Here is a 21,469-nt window from a genome sequence, read left to right as displayed (position 1 = left end):
TGTAAAGCTCGATAACACCATCCTTCAAAAAACTGCATGCATGAATCATTTTCCCACCCAAAACAAGCTTGTACACCCTACACAGCTTCCGTATCCTGTGTTCCCCAGCCATCGGCTAGAGACTCCTCCATAGTATCCATGTCTTCAAGAAAAACAACCTGAAACAATTGGCATAGCGGCGCTTGCATAGCCACTTCATCTGTAGGTGCTTCAAACGTCACTGGATCAGGCACACAACCTTGCATATCCTGTATCCTCGCCATCGCTTTAGCAATCAAAATCTGCGTCTCGTCATCAACATCGGCCACGGCTCATCAAATCCCCATCATCTTCATCAAGACATTCTTCTTCAGTCAATATGCCCTGACCATCACAAGGCACGAGAGATGGTTGCCCAACCCCCTGGTCTTTGCAAACTGGCTCTTCACCTGCATCCTGCTATTCTTTGAGCACCTGCTCTTCTTGCACATGGGCTACTACCATATCATCATACACATAAGAGGGAAACTTTACCTTTACCAAATCAGGCTCATCAGACTCCGTCCCCTTGCCATAGGATGTGGACTCATATGCTCCATCCTCTTCGCTTGTCTCCCAACTACTCGAGCTTGTATCTTCATCATCATAGGCATCATATAGCGACTGCATATCTGCATCTTCATTCGCCCGCTGTTCCACAAAAGCTTGACCATCACCATAGCTTTGGTCACTTTCTTCATCAGCTTTTGAACCCTTGGTATTTGCAACCTAATTGCATTCTGCTATGTTTTCATACAAACTTTCCACAAGAAGAGGCTTTAACTCTTCAATCCACATCGGAACTCCATATCTGCTATCGCTCCCGAATCTTGGTTCATCGCAATCTGGAGCTTCTCCTCATTGACAAGCTCGTACACCCTCAATAAATGCACATCAAAAACTAGAAATCTCCAAGGAACATAGTCAACAGTAGGCCTTACTCGACAGACCTTGCACTTCAAACACTTGGAAACACCGTTGGTTGGACCAACGAATACTTGGCTATCTCTGCAACAACAGGCATAGAATCTATTGGCTTCAACATGCCCAGCTTGAATTTCCGCTTAACCTATCTACTTTTGATCTTTGCCAGATAGACCATGTCTTCATAGGTATCCGCATCGGCTTCCACGTTGTCTCTAATCCTCGGATGCAAGCACGCCATGAACCTCTAGATCTTGAAAACATATCCACTTTGCAGCTGGGTAGCAGTAGCTAGTTGCTTCCATATCTCTTCAAACTTGGTTAGAAACACACTGAAGTCTTCAGACACATCTTGCTTTAATGCATTTAATTGAGAATCCACTTTTCTACAGTTTAAAGCCTTTGCTGGAAATCTTTGACAAATCAAGCTCGAATCACCTTCCATGATTGCCGATCAAGAACTTCCAACCCCTCGAACCAAGCTTTGACTTTCCCTCGCATCACCAGCGGCACAGCCTTTGCCTTGGCTTCATCGGTCACCATCCACATCGACAACATCCAGAGCTCTACATCTGAGATCCAATCTTCAGCATCCTGTTCACCTGAGAGCACCAACTCAAAATCTGGCACCATATTACTGCACCACACCATCACTTGAGCAATCAGTATATCCTGAGTGGGGGCACCACTGATGGGAAGGGGGAAATGGAAAAAACACCCAGCATATAATATACCTACCTCATACTCCCTTTTGATCTACACCGTGGAGTCGGCGACCCTCGCAGCTCCTTGTAGCTCATGCCCGACACCCAGGTGGTCCCCCTACCTGTTATGCAGCTCCTCACGGCCTTCTAGCAATCGGTGCTCCCACTCATCCTCTACCTTACAACGGCCAGCACTCCGTGGCTCTTCTTCCCTGTGTGCTTGTTCTAGGACCCTCTCTGTAGTGCTCCAACCCCCTCACGGCATGCATCAATCTCTTCTCTACCCTTTGATGGTGGTACGTGGCCCTTCCTTGCTACAGCCCCGTCACTTGCTCTTCCTTCATCTCTGTCTGGAGAACTGTCCTTGGTCCTCTTGGCTGCTCTCTGTTGGCCCCCCCGCCTTCTTGGTCCCCTCCTAGCGTTTACTTTCTGGCCACCCCGCGGCTGCCTTCTACTGCAATGGCGGCCCCACCTATCTTTGAACACCAAAGAGATCACCTCGTTGATATTCTCCTCCCTTGCCACAATGTACGACGCCTCACAAAATTTTTCGTGCATCTTCAAGCATTGTGACTCGCAAATCTTTTGCACCATGTCTGGCCTGTTAAATGGCCGACTTAGCATACACATCCAACGGTACCTGTGACACTTGGTGCCCGACACAGGCTCAAGCACATTGTCGCGACACTGCCTACTACCATACACCTGCCACAATGAGCCTTTCCATGGGTCAACATATTTGAGCTGCACCAGCGTGTGTAAGGGTAGAGACATGCCCTGGTAGTAGGTACGCTTGGTGTGGTGGGTTTGTGGAGTGTGAGAACAGTGGAAATTGAGCAGGCAGTGGTCTCCTAGTGTGCAGTGTTGTTTTGAATTTGTTTTCCAAAAGGATAGGGGATTGTGGATACCCTGAGCTATAGAGAGGCCCTTTTGTTTGTGCCGAGCGTGCTCCCCCATTCCCCCTCTCCAACGTCATCAATTTCTATGCTATCTTTTGTGTGTGTGTGAGGGTCTAGATTTATTTTAATTTCTTTATGTCACTTGGGCCCCATCATACGGGGTCCCATAAGTTGGTAGGACTTCTTCTTCTATTGTTGTTTGTTCTTCAGTGAATTGACACGTCAGTAGTTTTGTGATATTTTGTCTTAAATTGCTGCGTATCAAGCCACTGAAGAACGGAACCAACTTGCAGATGTTGACCCAGGGCCTAAACCCTAAATGAAGAAGAAAAAGCAGTAGATGTACAGATTTCCATAGTTCATGCTAATCTGTTGATGTGGTAGATTGTATGGATTTTTGCACCTTGCACTGGCTTGCTAACGTGGTAGATTGTACAAAGTTTTGTAGATTGTGCTGGCTGCTTTTCGGGCCATATGCTTTTTGGACTAGTTGCTTTTGAATTTAAAGCTTTTCATGTAAACTGCTTTTAATGGCCAAGGGCCTTTAAATATGAGGCTAGGGCTCATTCTCTGGCACTCTTCTGGGAGAAGGAGCAGAGGATGGAGTACCGGCTTGTACTCTTTTGATGCAATATAAAGAAATACCAAAAGGGGAGCCAAGGTTTGGGGCCAATACTCTTTGGGGTAGAATTCCTCCACTTTGTGTTGCATGTGCTCTCTCTCTTTCAATTTAGTTTTTATTGAAGTGCTTAAAATTTGTTCAGTCTGTTCTTTTCTTTTGACATTTCTCACAAAACCTTAGTGTTGCTAAACATAAAAAACCCCCATAGTCATACATAGCCGATCCCAAGCTGCCAACTCCGCCCCATGCAATAAAGCATGGCCACCTCCTATCCTGTGAGAGGGGTCCTCCAACATGTTGAAGTCCCCCCTAGCACACCATTTCTCTACATGCGGCAAAGACTCAACAACATGAGACAAAAACTCAGCACATGCACTTGCCACATTGGGCGTGTAAATGTTCAGGAAACCCATGAGGAAACCTTGAATCTATATAGTAACCCACTGAGATCTACCTGGCACAATAATACCTTTGACCACAATGGCCTCCTTTCAAGAATCCACAATAGTCATATATACCCCGCCCCCGATACCTCAAGGTCCAAATAGAGCTCACCAAAACACCTCATAGCGACCATGCAAAATTGACCAGCATGTCTAATGTGGATCTCACACAGATGATACTCCTAGGAATATCAATCTCACCACTCACAGGCATCGATGAAGCTCCTGATGCAATTGACCCCCCATCTGACATTGAAATTGGGGACCACCTAATCCATGCACTTCCATGAGACAATTCTCATGGGCTCAATGAGAGAAAATAGATGTTGCAATACTAGCCAACCTCGCTATCTTTGAGGTTGTATTGAAAGGGGAGTAATCCACATCCGAGCAACCTCTAGAAAAGCACGTTTGGAGTGACTGTCCCACCCAGGCCCACTCCAAGCATGCAGCCCATAGGGCTACATCCTCTGTCGAAGAATCCTCATGTACAAATACATAGCATGGAGGGATATGAGTGTCATCTAACAAATCACCACAATGTGCCTGCAACTTGCTACATGCAACAGTGTCACGTTGAACTTGGTTGAAGGCCAAAGTGTCTATACCGGGTTTTTCACCCCTAGGTCCCCTGTGTGGTGTGAGAACTCAGTGGCCTAGATCTGGAGCTAGCCAAGAGCTGTGTGAGGGTCCGCTCTATAGGGTCCTTGCCACATGGCGGAAAGGAGAAACCTACCAATGGATCCAAAGACTCATTGCCTTGAGCAAAAAAGAGGACGTGGACTGGAAAGCAAGCCTCCTCCCGGTGGTGGGAGAGGAATCACATGAGACTATATTCAAAGAGGTCCCATTGTCTGCAAATGTCAAAGCTAGTAAACCCTTGAGGGACTACATCAAAAGGGGAAGTCTGACCCAAAAGCAGCAGCCTCAAATGGGGTTGTCCCTCCTAAGCCACACGGCTCGGGAGAAAGCATCACCAAGAGAGCACCTTGCTATTGACATGTGTCTAATCCCCTGCATCTTAGGAGGAGTAGCAGTGGGGTTGGAAGATGAGGCTGAGTGCCCCACCGGGGAGAGAGGAGAAGTGGCAGGTGCAGATGAAGGTGGACGAGGTGTGGGGGGGGGGGGGGGGGGGGGGGGGGGGACGGGGGAGGCAAAGCGGCAGTGTTTGAGGGAGGAGGAGGGGGAGGAGTTGAAGAGGACCGAGTCTGCTCTGGGGGTCTTGCTGAAGGGGGTCAAAAAGGTCCCTGTCGGAACCTAATGTTGCTAAGTTGCAAGAGGTCGGCCACGAGGGGGAGTAGTGTAGCAAGCTTGTCCCTATCGCTCGCAACCACCATGACCAACAGGCACCTGCTGCCAATTGTCAGTTGTATGATCCCTAGAATGTGTTGAGGCCTTTGCAAAGTGGCCCATTTGTCTGCAAATGAAGCACTATTTTAGGAGACCCAAATACTCCACATTATGTCTGATCCAACCCCTACTCACACAAGGTAGAAGTATCATCTTCGGGAGGGAGTGTGTGCCTTGAACAAGAACCCACACAGTAGGTAAACCCATGGCCTTGGCCACACACAATTAAAGCTACAATGTGCGGAGACTCCAAAATTGTCTCAAACATGGGGAGAAGAGGAAGGTACTCTCTCCTCATGCCTAAGAAGAAAACCGATATAGGCAAATCGACCTCCTCCTCAAGCACATTTATAGTCTGGTCAAAACCATGATGCCATCGTCTGAAGTAGGCTTGAGCTCCTTGGATACCAAGCAGGCTCATTGAAATCACCTTATATGTCATCTCTAGACACTTGAACTCTATCTAATAGTACCCTCCTCCCAAGAGTTGGACATCGGTGATCTTACCCACATCATCAAAGAGGAGTCAGGCCTGGAGTAAGTGTCATAATAAGCAATTATATCTAATTCTCCTAAATGATCATTTAATATGGGGAAGTGCCAGGGGAGAAAAAGCTAGAATATTGGTAGGGATCCAAAGGAGGGAAAATAGGGATCCAAAGGGGGACCCATCTGCAAAATAGCAATCTACAGCAATAGGGATTAAAAGACCCTAAGGTGCAGCCCATTAAGAGTTCCAAAATGCTAAGGTTCCAAAATTCAAAGGTGTCTCCAAAGGTCAAACGCTAGGGAAATTGGGTGCTTAGTGTGTGTCACAAAAAGTCTTTATCAATCCCTACATAGGAGGGGGCGAGCCTTGCAAGTAGGGGAGGAGACACACACACACACACACACACACACACACACACAAGCTCCCTTTACACAAAGTGAATGAGGGACACATGTCAGCTCCCTAGCCCAGATGCCCTCAAGGTGTACTCAAATCCTATTGGATGGCCTTGGAGGTGGACCAATGAGAATTAGGCTAGAGTAAATCTAGTTTAATTAATTTAAAAACACTTAATAAAAGAACCAATGGGAGTTAAGCTCTCTAGAAGACTATTGGACAGTCTCCCAAGGGGTCCAATGAGCATTCAACAGCCAAATGGCTTGCGTGATTCCTATTGGCCGGGAGGCAAAGGGGTCCAATGAGAGTTTAGTTGCATTTATTAATTACCTAAATCTCTCACAGAATGGGAAAGGGGGACACATGTCAGAAGGCTATCACTTATGCTGCTTAATTACCATTGGCTAAGCCTGGGGAGGACCAATAGGATGCTAGCAAGAGGGCTTGACCAAGAGAGAGAGAGGGGGCTGATTTTTCAAAGGCATTATCACCTACACACTCACACTAGCTCATGTGTGGAGTAAGAATACCCTCTCTCCTTCTCAAGCTTTAATGGAAAGCTTATCACCTACTCCAAGCTTGTGAGAAGGGAGGCCTACACCAACAACTCTTGGCTTTGTGATGCAAATCCAACCAAGAGCCAAGCTTCAATGCATGCTCATATCCTCTACCATGCTAATCACTAAGCTAAGATATGCTAATATGAGTGATTATGTGAGGAGATGTACATCTTTCTTGTAAGAATACTCCTTCTTCCTCTAAATCTACTCTTATACCCCGCTAGCTCTCACCATCTTCAAAGGTGTGTGAGGTCTTGGGTCTGAGACCGTGAGGGAATTGATGTTGTGTTCAATAAATGTTTTTCTTAGTGCATGAAGTTTCCATCTTCATTGCACTAGCTAGAATTTAAGGAAAACAAAGTATTGTATTGTAAAATGTCTCTCTTGATGGGAAAAACCATAATACAAAGCCTTTTGGAGGGGGGACCGGCTCCATGCAAATCCAGTCCTCAACTGTTGTCATTTGCTTAATTCTCACTCTTTTGAAGTATTGTTCATGCTATCTAACTAGGTGTTACGCTTTTTGTTGCTCTCTCCACCCAAGCACTCTTGTTATTCTCATTAGGAATCTATTCTAATGAAATGCTCACCATGCTCATGCTATTTTCCGCTACACACAAGTTACTAGACTAGTAAATGTTACATTGGTATCAGAGCACAAGGTTTCTCTTTTCTTGCTCAAGAAGGGAGGTCCTCAAGCTAGCAATCAATGGTTGGTACTATTAATTGCATGTGAGTAAGTAGAATAGGGATTTTTCAGACTTGCAGTGCGCCTGCCTTTGTGCAGTTAACGGGGCATCACTGTCAAGAGCTATGGTCTTAATAGTGGAGTCCTATGGCGCTTGCCTCCGGCTTAACCACTATTGAGCTATTAGAAGCTTGACAGGAGCCGGTGTGTTTTTGGTGTTCAATGACCCTCTCTTCTATTCCTTGCAATTAATGGTATTCAAGCCACTGGTATAGTAACAACTAGGGCTTGAAGTGCCAAAGTACAACTAGAAAGTTTACACCAAAAAGTTGTTAGAATGGCTGAAAATAGTAAAGAGAGTGAAATTAATGTTGATAACTTTGATTTTGCTAATGAGCAAGCTACTAATGATGCCCCAATGCTTGTTAACTATCTTGTTTCTAGGCTTCAATAAGCCATGGGCAATCCATCCCTCCAAAGTGAAGTGCAATGGCAGCTTCGTGACCATGGGATTCTCCAAGCTCCCCACCATGACGAGAGAGCACCTAGGAAGCCTCCTTGCAAGACTTACAAAAGAGGTCTCTCTCCGATTCGGGAAGAAGAAGAGGATCACTATGAAGGGCTCGGAAATTTGCTCCTTGATGACGCATCTCCTTCTCAAAGGAGAACTCGAGAGCCTCTACCAAAGGAACGATAAAGAAGTGAGTCTCCCACCACCTCAATAGAGATGGCTCCACGAAGATGGCGGGCTAAATGCTCTCCATTGCCTCCAACATGCATAAGACCATCACATACTTCTCCACACCATACTTCAAAGAGGGATGACAAAAAGCAAGAGAAGAAAAAGGCGAGAAAGAGGAAACCCTCTTCTCCATCTTCTTCATCCTCTTCCTCTTATGAAAGTGATGGTGAAGACAACAAAGATCAAGGAAAGAAAAAGGCAAGAAAGAGGTCACCCTCTTCTCCATCTTCCTAAAATTCTTCATCTTTTGAAGAAAGTGATGGGGCAACCTTTGAACCATCAAAAAGAAGAGGCCATAGTAAATCCTATGCCGCGTGGAAGAGGTCATCCAAGCTCAAGAAGTTCAAAAAGGGAGGTAAGAGCATCTCTTTCCTTACCTACGATGGCACTTTTGGTGCTACAGACAAAGTCTTGGCCTTTATCCAACAATTTGATGTGGCGCTCGGAGATGAGGGCTTCACGAAGTCCTCTAAGCTATGCCATGTAGCTTTGCACTTTCAAAAGTCCGCCCAAAAATGGTGGTCTAGCCTAAGAGCCAAATGTAAAGATCCACAAACATGGAAAGATTTAAGAGCTTCCATTATGAAGCAGTTTTTGGCCACCGATGCCAAAACAAAGTACTCATCGAATGGTGAATCTTGAATCTCTCTCCCTATGAATCCATCCACAAATATGTAGACAAGTTTTGGGACCTACAACTCAAAGCCACTGTCTTCAAAAAAGTTGAATTGTGGAGAGAAAAGCGGGAATTTTGTGCGGGCTTAACCGAAGAAATGGCAGAGTATGTCAACTCCCACAGGCCACACACCATATCGGTGGAAATACATCATACTATGGTGTCCTCTCAAATCAATTTCCAAACAGGGCTAAGAGGAATTCTAAGCCCCCTAAAAACAAGGGTTCCACTGAGCCTAAGGGGAGGGATAATGTCCAAAAGTCTCCTAAGCCCAATTCCAGCAAAGCTAAGGAGAAGGGAGGTTACAAAGGCAAAAATAAACTCTCTCCTGAAGAGATTGAGAGTTATTGCAAGGATAACCGGTGTTTCAAGTGCGGCAAATAAGGGCATGTGTACCGCGCTTGTCCCCAAAAGAACAACCGCCATGATCCTCCTTAGCTACCTTGGTCGAAATCCAAGAGGAGAAAAATCATCACAAAGGATCTCCTCTATGCCATGCTTGGGGAAAGGTAAGAGAACATGATGCTTTTATTCTCTTTGACCCTAGTTCTAGTCACAATTTTACATCTATAGAGCTAGACACCAAGCTAGGCATACAAGCCTACAAGATGGGAGATGTCCTACCCGCAAACATTACTTTCAAGGGGCAAGAAGCTTCAGTCACTCCCTTAATCGGGAAAATGAGGCTCCATGTCCAAAGCTATGTGGACAAAGAGGACTTCTTTATCTCTCCTCTCAAGCATGAGGATGTAATCCTAGGGGCACCATGGTTTGATTGCATGGCTGCCAATGTTAAATTCCCTGAAAGGAGAATCTCCTTTATGTTCAGGGAAAAAGATATGTATATAGATGCTAAGGAAATGGGTAACACTATACCCATTGTACATACACAACCTTGTGTTTTAGCAAAAGAAAATATACAAAATTAAAAGGAATTAGAGTTATCCAATTTTCTCAAGGGGTTTTAAGATGTCTTTATTGACAACATCCCTTGTGAGATACCTCCTAAACATGGCAATGATGACCATGCAATTGTACTTCTTCCAAGAAGTTCACCACCTAACAAACCTCCTTATAGAGTTTCTCAAGCTCAACAAGAGGAGATTATGCGGCAAGTGCATGAGTTAGTTGAGAAGTGCATGGTTAGGCCTAGCTCATCTCCGTTTTGTTCTCCTGTGCTACTAGTGAAAAAGAAAGATGGCACATATCGTATGTGTGTCAACTATAGAGCACTAAATAGGATCATTATCAAGAATAGATTTCCCGTTACACGGGTAGAAGACCTATTTGATAATCTACAAGGGTCTACCTACTTCAGTAGGATTGACCTAAAAAGTGGCTATCATCAAATAAGGATAATTGATCAAGACATTGTAAAGACCACATTTCGAACGACGTTTGGTATTTACAAATACATTGTCATGCCTTTTTGCTTGACCGATGCACCAGCCACATTCAACTGCTTGATGGAGAAGCTATTCAGGCCTTACCAAACCTTTACTACAATGTTCTTTGATGATATCATCATCTACTCTAATTCATTAGACAAACACAAGCACACCTCCAGGTAATATTTCAAGTTCTAAGAGAGAAAAAACTTTTTGTTAATAGAAAGAAAAGTGATTTTTTCTTACAAGAGATTCAGTATTTAGGTCACATAATCTCTCAAGATGGCATCCAAATGAATCCATCAAAGTTAGAGGTAATAAAAGGATGGCATAAACCAAGGAATCTTCATGAATTAAGGAGCTTTATAGGTATGTCTACATACTATAGAGGCTTCATAGAGAAGTTCTCACTAATAGCAGGACCACTAAATGACCCTACAAAAAGAAACGTTAGGTACACATGGTCTTCCAAGGAGAACAATGCTTTTGAAAGAAAAGCTTATCTCTCAACATGTGCTTACACTACCGAATCTCTCAAAGCCATTTGAGGTCCAATGTGATGCTTGTAGTGATTGCCTTGGATCTGTTTTGCCTCAAGAAGGGCACGCCATAGGCTATGAAAGTTAAAGGCTCGATCCTATTGAGCAAGATCTAGGCATATATGAAAAGGAATGCCTTGCAGTTCTACATGCCTTAGACTCATGGAAGCACTATTTATTGGGGACTCCTTTGATTCTGCGAACGGATCACCAAAGTTTTAAGTACTTCATGATGCAGACCAACTCTCTGACAAACAAATGAGGTGGGAAAATTTCCTTTTGCAATTTCATTTTCATATTGCTCACATTGCTGGCAAGCATAATCAAGTAGCCGATGCACTCTCAAAATGGCCGAGAGTGAAAGCGGTTTCCATAGCAACTCACAATGATCTATCTTCTATGATAGATGAGTACGCTATTGATCCTAATTTTAGAGATGTGATTTCAGCCCTTGCACTAGGGAAGAAAGAGGGACCACTTTACAAGATGGTTATCTTCTCTATTGCAATAGACTATGCGTTACTAGCTCACTACGTGAGAAAGTAATGTATGAATCTCATGCTCCTTCTTATGCAGGGCATAGAGGGATTCAGTCTACCCTAAAGGGGATTGAAACATATTTCTATTGGCCTATCATGAAATCAAACATACAAGAGTATGTTTCTAAATGTGTGGTATGCCAAAAGACAAAGTTTGATAGAGGGAAGCATCTTGGATTGCTTCAACCTTTTCCAATCCCTAATTCACCATGGGAGAGCATATCCATGGATTTTATCTTTGGATTGCCTAAGTATATCCATGGGAATACAAGAATATGGACGATAGTAGACAGGTTCAACAAACAAGCTCATTTTATACTTGTCAGAAAGACTATCAAAGACCATCAAATGGCAACCCTCTTTATTTCACAAATCTTCAAGTACCATCGCTTGACAATGTCCATAATGTCAGATAGAGCTCCTAGAATGACCAGTAATTTCTAGAAGGGTCACTTTGATAATTTAGGAACAAGGCTAAACTTATCTTCGGCCTATCACCCGCAAACGGATGGCCAAAGTGAAATAGCTAACCTCACAATTCTCGATCTACTAAAATCCTATGTAACGGAAGTAGATAAAAGATCCCAATGGGAGAAGTACTTACTCTTAGTGGAGTATGCCTACAATAACATTGTACATACTTCCACAGGAAAAGCACCTTTTGAGGTAATTGAGGGAAGGTCAAAAAGTCCCTTGCTACTTAAGGTGCACGGGAAGATCTTCGCTGCATATGAGTATAGCCAAGACCTACAAGAATCTTTCCAAAAGATTAAGGATGCTATCTCTATCTCACAACAAAGGTAAAAGACTGCTGCTGACAAGCACAGAAGAGCCCAAGCCTTTAAAGAAAATGATTGGGTCTTACTCAAATTTCCCAAGGCTCGATTAAGGCACATGACGGGCAAGAATCCTATGGGACACCAAAAGTACTATGCTAAGTTAGCAAAAAGGTACTATGGTCCCTTCCTCAAATTCTTAGGCCAATCAATGAGATGGCCTATCAACTCAAGTTGCCCAACCATTGGCTCATAGACAATGCTTTTCAGGTGAGCCTTACAAAGGAGAGCCACCACAAGAACCAACAATTGAAGACACACCGGATATCGAGGACCAAGAAGAGGTACTGCAACCCGAGTCCATTTTCCGACATGAAGACAAGGTACTAAGAGGCGGTAATACTATCCCACAATACATTATCCTTTTGAAGATGCTAGATGGATGCAAGGCATACAATTAAAGGATAACCTAAACCTTGTCAATGCTTACAACACTTCCAAGAGTAAGCAAATGTACAAATGTTACAAATGAACAAAATTTTTATCTTATAAGACTCTTTATTTCTTCATTATGCACAAAAATGAAGTAGTATGCATGCTTAGATCAAGTTTGCGGAGACGACGTCTGCCGAACACCAAGTAGAGCTTGTCACTCTACTATGGAAGATGATAGAACTAATGTGCAGACATGCTTGCGGCAACCTCAGGCTCTCAACGCCAAATGGACTAGTCATCCATTGCATGGTTCATGGCATGACTAGATGGAAATACCATAGACCAATGTGTTTGTTTCCTCCTCCCATATCCTAATTTGGCCATCATTGTATATATCTTACCTTTTCATTGGGAGAGTCTCCCTACATTTTTACATAGCCCTCTTTAGCAGGGACAGTTTGTAGTCCATTGGGCAGTTTTATTAACTAAAAGAAGAATCTTCTTTCTTGGAAAGAAAAGAGGAATGCGCAAAACTTTGCACATCATCTCGCAACTCATCCAAGGGCAAAGGAGCCATCAATTACAGACACATGTCTAGAGTCACTCTCCTTCTCTTGAAGTGCTAGACTGGACCTCTAGCTTGTAAAACCTTTAGCTTGACTATCTCTCCTTCAAACTAGTGCTCATAGAAATACAAAGCATCAGTTGGCACTGGTCCAACTTCTTGTGCAACCCCTGCAAAATCCTTGATTGCACACATTGTAGACCCAACTAGTTTCTCTCTAAATCGAAGGGAAATATTTGTTTTTCTTATCCCCTTTTGAGATCGAATGAGACACCAAAGCATGAGAGGAAAATTTGCATGTCATGTCTTGCAGTATGCATAGCTCTATGAAACCTCTGTATGTCAGCTTGCAAAGTAAGAATCATGGAAAGAGTCATGAAAAATTCACTGTGTAGAGATAAGGACATCACACACAGTAAGTTGTTTGTGTGGAATCTCTCTAGAAATAGAGCATGCTGTCACACAGGGACGGGCACCATGTGCTAATGGAAAAGAGCATTCTGAACAAATTTAAGCACTTCAAATAATAATTGAATTGAAAGAGATGCACAACACGAGACAAGGAGTGGCAGAGTTCCACCCCAAGAGAGCAGTGGCCTCAAACACTAACACCCTTTTGTTATTTCTTTATATTGCTTGAACTCTGTACATTGCCGGTATTCCATCCTTTGCACCTTTTCACATGTTCCATAGAATGATCCCTTGGCTCATATTTGAAGGCCCTTGGCCTCTCAAAAGCAGTTACATGATAAGAAGCAAACTCTAAAAGCAATGGTCCTAAGCTACCATTGCGTTTTTGCGGAAATCTGTACAACTTTCACGTCAATATGTCAGTGTGAAATCTAGAGCGTCCATATTGTTGGAACATCATCATGCTCCACACGATTGAGTGTGTGTTGATCCCACTTTATTTTAATGGATTTATGTCCCCTAGGCCACATCGAACAGGGTCGCGTAAGTTGGTGGGAACTTGTCTTTAAAATAGGCCACTCGGCAAGACTTTGCAAGTTGGTAAAACTTCTTTTGTTGCTTCTTCTTTCTTGCCGATTCTGTTTTTTCTTCTTCTAGGGTTTAGGCCCCTCAATCGGGATCTGCAAGTCGGATCCTTTCTTCAGTAGCTTGGTCTCATTCTAGATTGGATCTCTTGATATTTTGATGTAGTAAAATTAGCCATCACACCCAGACGGTGTTGATCTCTAACATGTCTCTTGATACACTAAAATTACATACCCAAGAAATCTTTCCCAATTAGGAATATTAAGTGGTTGGCACATCATAATGCAGCACAAATGCTCACCTATGCATGTTACAAGACATAGAAACATAAAATTGTTGATGAACCCTCCCCCGCAAATAACCATCTAGGTCCGGGTCATGAGCTGTTCAATAAGTCCCTCATTACTCCTACCGCAAATAACCTAAAAAGGTCTGAGCCATGAGATATAGAGGCCACTACTCATACTTATTAATACTCCCCCCGTAAAGAACCACAAGGGTCCGGAACATATGTAAAAACAACACTTTTCAAACATTCAATACTCCCCTTGCAAATAACCATAAGGGGCTAGGGCCATGAGTATGTGCAAGCATTCTCAAACATCATTTCTCACTACTCCACTCGGAGTAATTCCAAAAAAATTCCAAGCAGAATCACCAAACAAGTTCTCAAATAGATTTTAGAGAATTGTTGAAAACGCATTCTTGACATCAATTACACTCAAAAGATAATTGTGCTTCCATTTTGAAACTTGCACCAAAATTAGGGTCAGATTTCTTCCATAAGGTTATAGCTAACCGCAACATGGTCCACAAGCACTTGAATAGTCAAAACAAGCCTCAACAAACAGTTGTCATATAGCGGTGATGGTAGTCCCAAGACATAGCAATCACACTAGACCTCCAAGGTTATCGGTTTGAGAAGAGACACTTGGTGAGAGATTTCGAAAAATTTCAAGTCATAATTTGTGTTACCATATACATGTGGTAGTGATCTGTGTAAACACACTAGGACTGCTGAGGCATTTTTTCTCTCTTTAGGAGGTTTTTTCCCCCGTGCATTGTATATACGCCCATCACTCTAGGGCTATCTATCTCTCCATTGCACACTAAGTAATACACTCTCTATTGTGTGCCTTAAGCTTCCTTTGTCTTCTCCAATCTGTGTGTTTTCTTGCAACCCTAATTCCAACAATTGGTATTAGAGCAAGTTGCATCTTCTTCGGCTTAGCCGCCAGCAACTCGAACACACCCCTTCTCGCTTTCTTGGGTTTCAATGAGCTCTGGAGGGCGTTTATAGGTCGACAAAATTTTTGATTCGGGCTCATTTTGGCCTACGGTTCCACTACAAGCAGGCCTACACATGCAATTTTGTCACTTAGTGAAAACATTTTGTCAGTGCCGTTTTCTACATAACAGGTCCTATATAGTCTATTGTGGGTTGTTCTATATAGCACATGCTAGTCTCACTCAGTTTCTCCTCATTTTGGGTAGTTTTCACATCAGGTGCAGACATTTTCCATGGCTGACAACAACATAGATGTGTTCAGGATGTTTGCTGCTGAGGACGAGTTGGATAGGGACAATTACCCTACGTGGACTTACATGATGCAACATGTTCTTTTGTCAAGGGCGTCTGAAATGTTATGGAGGTAATTGATGTACGTCTTGGTTCTAAGGATGTAGTTGATATTGAGGATGTTGCAGGTCTCGCTGCAAGAATGTTGTTAGAGTTGTTTTGCCTACTACAAAACAAGCTTGTTGGGATGTAAACGATGCACAGGCTCATGTGTTGATTGTGTTTTTTGTAAAGAGCACCATTACTCCTCATGTTTGTTCAGCAAAATCTACAAAACAAGCTTTGGATATTGTGGCTGGTCTTTATACAAGCCGAAATGAGGAAAATATTGCTTTGTTTCATAAAGAGCTACAATCAAACATTATGCATGAGGAAGATGATATATACATTGGTGTCAAGGATACCAATGAGCAACTTATTTTTGTAGGTGGAGTCATTTCAGACAGTTACCTTGTGCAGAAATCTAGGCTGTTCTTGATGCCTTGCCATATTCTTACCAAGCTTTTGCTAGTACTTGCAGACTTATGACCCAAGGAAATCCTGAAGTTTTCAAGTTCGATGCATTGTGCACATTGTTGTTGCAAGAGTCACTTTCCAAAAAAAACAGGACTAGACAGCGTGCAATTGAACAGGCTTTTATTGCTTCTCAAAGAAAGGGTGGTAGTAGCAATGCAGCAACTTCTTATGGTTTTGTTGCGAGTGGCAAAACTTCTGTTCCAAATGCTTCTGTTGGCAACACTTCATCGGGAAATTATGGTGATAAGGGAAAAAAGAAGATGTGTTACCATTATTGTAAAGTTAATGATTACTTGATTAAGCAGTCATAAGTTGAAGTCCAAAGAGGCTAAGAAGAAAGAGGTTGTTCCACTGTAAATGCTAGTTCCACTACAAATACAGCCATTGTTGAGTCTTTTCTGAAAGGAGACTGTGATGCTGCTGTTGATGCAGAATAGTGCAAAGTGCATTTACAATCCTGTTGTCTATGATGCATGCATGTCAGTTGTTGCAAATTCACATGTGTGATATTTCAATAGTGGTGCTACAAAGCACATTACCTCACATCATGAATTGCTCACCTCTCTTGAGTCTCTCCCTCATGCGAATTCGGTCACTTGTGCCAAAAATGCCTCTTATCCTGTTCAGGGAGTTGGAAAGATTGTTCTTATTACTGCAAATGGCAATTATTTTACACTTGTTGATGCACTTTATGTACCTGGGATCAAGAAGAATCTTTTGTTTGTATCTGCACTTGCTAGACTTAGACCTGTAGTCTAATTTGTCGATGACAGATGTACAATTCAGAATCCCAGTTTTGGTGATAAAATTGTTGCATCTGGCCTTTTGTGCCATGGGCCGTATAAGCTCACTTTGTATGACAAGTGTGGACTAGATTTTGCAAATGCAGTTGCAAATTCAAGGGCTATTTCAGATGCAAAATTGTGGCATGCACGTTTTGGACATCTGAATTTTGTCGTTTGCTGCGTTTGTAAATAGTTTGATATGGTTGCTTCTTTGCCTCCTCTTGAAGCACCTGTCAAACATGTTTGTGAAGGCTGTATTTTGGGTAAATTATAGCATTCTAAATTTCCAAAGGGTTGTTCAGTTAGGGCCACATGCAGGTTGCATCTTGTGCATAGTGATGTTTGTGGGCCCATGCAAACTTCATCCTTGGGCAATTACCTGTACTTCGTGGCTTTCATTGATGATTACTCTAGGCATGCATGGGAATTCTCTCTTAGTTCAAAGTTTTTATGTGCTTCAAATAATTTGTGGCTATGGCTGAAAATGTCTTGGAATGTACTATGGGCACCCTCTATTGTGATCGAGGGGGGGAGTATATGTCTCATGAATTTAATGCATTTTTGGCTAGTCGTAGGATAAAACACCAATGTAAAATTCCTTATACGCCTCAACAAAATGTGTCTTAGTGAGAAGAAAAATGGGTCACTTACGGAAATGGTAGGATGTATGGTCAAAAGTCAAGCTTTGCCGCATTCTTTTTGGCTTGAGGCCATCATGTGTGCCACTTATGTACTTAATAGGTGTCCTACAAAAGCTTTGTATTCTATTACTCATATGAAGCACGGCATGATAGAAAGCCTTCTATTGAGCACATGCGTGCTTTAGGCTATTTGGCGTATGCTTTGGTGCCACAAACACAACAAAGAAAATTGGATGATAAGTCTATCAAACGTATTTTTGCTGGTTAAAGTGTTAAAGGTTACAGGTTGTATCATCTGCAAACAAAGCGTATTTTGGTTTCACGGGATGTAGTGTTTGTGGAAGATTCTATTCAGCCCTTCCTGTCATGTACTAGAGATAGTAATGTAAGCCCACAAGACATTTATGATACTTTGTTGACTCTTTTTAGTGGTGGAAGTTTGAATGGAAATTCCAATGAGGTAAATGTACAGCCTATGGGGGTTTCCGAAAATGTTATATATCAGCGTATTACTGATGCAGATGTACATGATGTACTTGATGAGGAAAGGGCTGAAAATGAGCAGGCTAGAGGTATGCCAAAAAGGCTGGTGCATACATTGCATGACAGTAACTGGACACACCTTTGTATAGTCGTACTCGTTCAGGCTTTGTCCATGCATCTTAGTCATCAGATTGTTATGCTTTGGCTGAGTCTAGCTTACATGATGTTGAGGAACCTCTATCTTTTGATAAAGCACAAAATTTAGAAAATTGGATGGCTACCATGCAATCAGAATATGATGCACTTATAGAAAATGACACATGGAATTTATGTGATTTACCTCCTAGCAAAAAGGCCATTGGTAGTACAAAGTGGATTTACAACTTAAAATGCAAGCTAGATGGTGAGATCGATCACCATAAGGCTTGACTTGTTGCAAAGGGTTATGCACAACAAAAAGGCATAGATTATGAAGAGACTTTTGTTCCCACTTGTCGTTTGACTATTGTGCCTTTTCTACGTGCATTGGTAGCTCATTTTGGTTGGGATGTACATCAATCAAACATTGTTACTACTTTCTTGAATGGTGACATATTTGAGGAGATTTACGTAACACAGCCTCGTGGTTTTGTCAAGAAAGGACAAGAGGACAAAGTGTGTAGATGTAAGAAGGCTTTGTATGGGTTGAATCAATCTCCTCGTGGTTGGTATGAGAAAGCTGACACTCATTTGGTCAAACGAGGCTTTTGTAACAGTCCAAAAAAAAGCACATTATATGTGAAGTGTGAGGGTGATGTACTTCTCATTGTGGTTCTTTACGTAGATGATTTGTTGATCACTGGCCCAAATGAGAGACATATTGCTAAATTTAAGGCTAATTTGAATGCTTCTTTCAAGATGAAAGATTTGTGGTTGCTGCATCATTAGTTGGGTATACAATTTAACCAGTGTGATGGTGGTATTGCCTTGTGTCAGAAAAGTTACATAGAGACATTGCTATGTAAGTTTGGACTTGAGGGTTGCAAACCTATTGCCACTCCCATGGAAACATGTTTGAAATTGAGTCTTCATGATGTTGGTGATCCTACTGATATCACTCTTTACCAATGCCTCATTTATGTATGCAACACAAGGCCAGATATTCAGTTTGTAGTCTCATACATTAGCAAATTTATGCATAGCCCAGGGTCTAAGCATTGGCAGGCTATCAAGAGGATTTTCTGCTACCTTAGTGGCACTTTACATCTTGGCTTGTTTTATCCCAAGGGGGGATCATTGCCGCCCACTTACATGCTTTTTCGGACTCAGATTGGGCTGGTTGTTTTGACAAGCGAGTGTCCAAAAATGGTTTTTTTTCCGTGCTTGGCAGTTCATGTATATCATGGCTGAGCAAGAAGCAATTTATTGTGGCCACTTTGAGTTGTGAGGCTAAGTACAGGGCAGTCTTCACAACTACGGTTCAGTGTGTATGGCTCAGACTCCTTATGGTTGATTTGGGTGTTGGACAAGACACTATCTACACTGAGAGTCAAAGCACATTGGCACTTGCAAGGAACCCAGTTTTTCATGCTCTCACAAAGTACATTGAGGTGCATTACCACTGTGTCAGGGAGAGGCTCTCAGCAGGAGAGATCAAATTGGCTTATGTGCCATCATAGAAAAACCTTGCAGATCGTTTCACAAAGGCATTGTCTCATGAGAAGTGAGAGGCTTTCCGCAAAGATTTGTGCTTACTCCCCTTTGTGGATTGATCATGTCCTCAAGTCATGGAACTTCACTTTACTCATGTGCCAGCTCTTGTTCACCGCATCACTCCAGGGGGATTTGTCACCATATACATGTGGTAGTGATGTGTGTGAACACACTACGACCGCCAGGGAATTTTTACCCTCTTTAGGAGGTTTTTTCCCTCGTGCATTGTATATACGCCCATCACTCTAGGGCTATCTATCTTTCCATTTCACACTAAGTATAATACACTCTCTATTGTGTGCCTTGAGCTTCCTTCGTCTTCTCCAAGCTGTTTGTGTTTTCTTGCAACCATAATTCCAATAATTTGTTAGGATTTTTGTGGCAAGCATTTCACGATACCCCACTTTGTAGGAAGATGCACTCCAAAGGAAGATGTCTGAAGGCATGTAACTTTGGGAAAAAAATTTCTTGAAAGCTTGCCAAGTCCTTGTAGTGAGTGTCTTGGTGGCTATAGACATCCACCACAGGATAGCACTCCCTCTAAGGAAAAAAATGGTGGTTCGAGAATAAAATTGATCCTTCTTGTGCAAGTGTTCTAGAACTCCTTATGGCTTATGCCCAATAAGACAGAGCGATGAAGACGGGAGCACACCCAATGTGTGATGGACAAAGGGTAGGAGTGGTCAATAAGTTCGGGTTCTAGACAATTTTTTTAAAAAAATTCTAGTAAACTTTGGTAGGACCGGTATGCTTTCAGAAAAGCACATGCTTAAAGTTTTGATACCATTGTCATGGGGACAGGCACCATGTGTCGATGGAAAAGAGTATACTAAAAAACTTAAAGAACTTCAAATAACAATTGAACTTAAAGGGAGACATGATACAAGGCGTGGAGTAGAGGAGTTCCACCCCAAGAGAGCACTAGCCCCAAACGTTGGCATTCCTTTCAGTATTTCTTTATATTGCTTGAACTCAATACACTTCTGGTACTCCATCCTCTGCATCTTCACGCAGAAGCATGCCAAATAATGAGCCATTTTCTCATATTTAAAGTCTCTTGGCCTCTCAAAAGTAGTTAGATGCAAAGAATCAAACAATAAAGCAACTAGTTCAAAAGCTGACAATGCGTTTTGCGGAAATATGTATATTTGTCATGTCACTAGCATAATTTGTGGGCATTTGTACAACTCTCACGTTAGCATATCTGCTTGAAATCTAGACCATCTATACTGCTTCCATGCCATCATACTCCATGTGATTTAGTGTGTGTGTTGGTCTCGCTTTATTTTGATGCATTTAGGTCCCCTCGATCCCATCAAAAGGGATCCCGTAAGCTGGTGGGAACTCGTCTTTTAAAAATAGGACTCTACTTCTTCTTCTTCTTCTAATTTTGCTTCTAATTCTTTTAGGGTTTAGTCCCCTTAGTTGGGGTCTACAAGTCGGCTCCATTCTTCAGTGTCTTGACATGTCAATAGTTTGTGACACATGCCATCTCCCTATACAAGCGACTGGAATCCATGAGACAAGATGCTAACAACTGTGCAGGTGAAGCCGTGGCTCTCACCAAATTTGTGGTGGTAATTGTTGACATAGATCTTGCGATGGGATCCAAGAACCGCTTCTTGGGGCCAAACAAACCCGAGAAGAGATGTAAAGTCAAACAAGGAAATGATCTAATAATACATTACCGTCCAAAATCAAGGTTGCACCACCCCTCAAGGTTGCTCAAGCATCAACATAAAATCTATTCAAAGCCCCTATGTCCCCATAGTAGCAAAGAGATCTACAACAGCGACCAAATGCAAGAATGTGCCAAGTATTAGTAGAATTTTTCGTTAAAAGAAAAGTCTCCCATGCCTATTGCTATCATGCTTCCAAAGTAGAGTGACAAGTTCTACTGGTGGTTGGGAGATGTCGTCTCACCACAAACACAATCCTAAGCATGCATACTTCTTAAATTTTGTGCACAATAAAAGAAAGAGAATATTCTTATAGACAAAAACATTGTTAATTTAAAGTGCAT

General features: G+C 42.5%; 1 pseudogene; it reads right to left on the bottom strand.

Moving 5' to 3' along the window:
• Positions 1-438: 438 nt before the first annotated feature.
• On the bottom strand, positions 439-1,593 carry LOC147462254 (uncharacterized; annotated as a pseudogene).
• Positions 1,594-21,469: the final 19,876 nt, after the last annotated feature.

The sequence above is a fragment of the Adiantum capillus-veneris genome, chromosome 3, assembly GCF_014529385.1.
Source record: "Adiantum capillus-veneris isolate H3 chromosome 3, ASM1452938v2, whole genome shotgun sequence".
Taxonomy (NCBI): domain Eukaryota; kingdom Viridiplantae; phylum Streptophyta; class Polypodiopsida; order Polypodiales; family Pteridaceae; genus Adiantum; species Adiantum capillus-veneris.
The sequence above is the reverse complement of the archived record's forward strand: the minus strand, read 5'-3'. Positions and strand labels throughout refer to the sequence as shown.